We start from the raw sequence: 2880 nt of genomic DNA on the forward strand, positions 1-2880 counted from the left end.
CGGTGTTGTGCAGGCCTTGAGCGAGCAGACCCGGGTTTCAGGGATGGGCGGACACGCTTTGGGCATGATGGTGCTTGTAGGTGGGTAAAACACATGTGGGGTGCTCAGCCTCCGGATGAGCGAGCTCCCCATCAGCAGACCCAGGTTTCAGGGATGGGCGGGCACGCTTTGGGCATGATGGTGCTTGTAGGTGGGTAAAACACATGTGGGGTGCTCAGCCTCCGGAGGAGCTGGGAGTTTGGGGAAGGCACCAAGAGCCAGCTCTGCTCTGGGAAGAAAGGAAAACGGGGAGGGAAAATTGCCTTGGACTTTAGTGTCACTTGTGAAGAAAGCAGCTGCTTAGAGCAGCGAGGAGACCCTCATCTGGAGTCCTGGCTGCTCAGAAGGGATAAAATATTCCTGTTCTGCTGGCTGATGGACAGAAATACAGAATTTTCGTCACGGGACAGGAGGGAGAGGGGGCTGAAACTTTGTAAAACCTAAGGCCCCGGCTCTGGGAGCTGAAGAGGGTGGGCAGCGAGGTGCTGCACGGCAGAGCAGGCGAGGGTAGGGGTTTCATCCAGCGCTTGGTTCCTCTCCCTGCAGGCAAGGAGCGCCCCGTGATAACCAAAGAGCAGTTTCTCTGGACGATTCAGGTGGCTGCAGCAGCCGAACAATCCTGGAGAAACGGCTCCGCCGTCGACTTGCGCAACGAGGCGACGGAGTCGTCCGCGATCAAGACGGAGATGGTGTGATGGGCGCCGCTGGTTTCTGAGGCGAAGGATGACCGTCGCACTGTGCTGCGCCGAGGTCGTTCCGCTGGAACCTTAAAACGAGACTCACAGTTTTGACGATTCCGCCGGGAATGCCCGGAAGAAGCAGACGTGCTCAGTGCTGATGCCGCGGAGGTTTTGGAGCCCGTCAGCCAGAGCCCTGGGCTGTTTCATCCAGGTGGCTTTTCCCTCCTGGAAAGCTCTGCTGGCCTGAGCTCGCTTTTCCTGGGAGACCGATGCTCCTTGGGCCGTGGTGAGGTGGCGTCGACCACCACCAGCCATGATGGGGACGCTGTAAGGGACACTGTTCTGAGCACCCTGGTCTAGTGAGGAGTGTCCTGCCCACGGCAGGGCGGGTGGAACTAGATGATCTTTAAGGTCCCTTCCAACCCAAACCATTCCATGGTTCCATAAGGGGGTGGTTTTCCTGGCAGCTTCACAAGCCAGACGATGTCGTGCTCCAAAAAAAACACGGGAGTGCCCGTCCGGTCCCTTCGCTGTGCACCGGAATGTGACTTCGGTGCTGAACTCACCTCTGGGCCTCCTATTTATTGTTTTGTTTGGGGTTTTTACTGGGTTTTCTACATCATTTTGCAAAGAAGTTAACGGGCTGATCTTCCTCGGGGGTGGGGAAGAGAAAGGAGGAAGCAGGGAGGGAGACTGTGATGAAGCAGGGATGAGTGACTGTGAACGGAGGCCGTTCCGTGGCGGAGCACATTTCGGTGGCAAACGCTGCGTTACAAAGGGGGTTTTGGGCTGGGGCCGGTGAAGTTGTGCCGGGGCTCTGTCCCCACGGCCGGGTTACTCGTCACCCGCACTGGTTGCTGCCTGGGTAATTCCAGCAGCAAGGAAGCTGCCTGGGGGCTGCTCTTCTGCTTCCTTACACCCAGATGATGTATGTTAATGTCTCAGTAGCAAAGTCGAACGAATAATCACGTCCTTGGCGTGTCAGAGAGGCATCTGGTTACGCGTTTTTAGAGGTAATTTTTTCTACAGTCCGGCAGATTTGGAATATCCAGCACAGGAAAAGATAGTGCCTTCAGCAAGAGGCCAGCCTGCTTTTAAACCAGGCTCTTTGTACCTTTTTATTCTGGCGCTGAGCTTACATCGGATGCATAGATTTTCCCCATCCTGGCTCTTTCTCCCTTGCCGGTCTGGGAGCTGGGTTTATCCTGCTCCGGTAAGGTTGGTGCCGGGAGCGTCAGTTTATAAACGATGCTTCTCGCGAGATGCATCCGTTCCCAGTTCCGACGTTTGCAATACCTGTTCCTGCAGCTAGAAATAGCTGTGACGTCTGTAACTAAAGCCAGTTCTCGTGGAAATCGGGTTTTTCCAACTTAGAAAAGCTATGTCTTCCCAATGAAGATTGTTCTCCGGCTTTATTTTTGTTTTCTGGTTGTTTATTGGGGGGAAAAAAGGTTTTGCTGATAAAGAAGTCGACGTTTGCCTCGCTGACGGTAACCGCTGCGGCAGCTTGTTGGTAGGAAGTGGGTTTCTGTACGTTTTGGGGGAGGTTGAAGGCTGGCTCGGTGCAGATGTAGCTCTGCGGGATGAACGTTGCCGTCAGCGCCAAGAGCAGCGCGGTGACCTTTCAGGTGACGGCTGCTTGCATCCGGGGAGCAAACTGCCCCCAAAACAACGGCAGCTCGGGGAGGAGAGCGCTCGGCTCCCTCGGGCCGGCTGTGAGGGGCGAAGGGGTCGTTCGCAGCACCCGCTCGTGGTCTCTCTGTAGCTTCGTGGTCGCTTGATGGAGCAAAGCGCCCTCAGGGCCGGAGCTTTGGGCTGACACTGGCAGAGGAGAGCACTTTCTGTAGGATACAAGCAAGACTTGGGTTGCCAGACATTGCAGTTCCCACGTGTGCTTTTATTGTGTTACAAAAACAAATAAGAGAAACCACAGCTATAAAAATAACACAATTTCCAAAGCTAACGTTACCAAACGTCCCATTCGTACCACGGCTGGAGCGTATCGGTTAGCGCTGCCGGAAGAAGCCTTAGTTAACATCCAGAACAGGAATGATGGCTCCAAGACCTTTAAAGCCCTGAAGTGCTTTAATTAGCCGTTACCTCAGGACGTAGGTTCCCGTTTCAGCAGCGCGAGAGGCGCCGGGTTCCTCATCGGCGTCGT

The sequence above is a fragment of the Eurypyga helias genome, unplaced genomic scaffold (genome assembly GCF_000690775.1).
Source record: "Eurypyga helias isolate BGI_N326 unplaced genomic scaffold, ASM69077v1 scaffold34470, whole genome shotgun sequence".
In the NCBI taxonomy this organism is placed as follows: Eukaryota; Metazoa; Chordata; class Aves; order Eurypygiformes; family Eurypygidae; genus Eurypyga; species Eurypyga helias.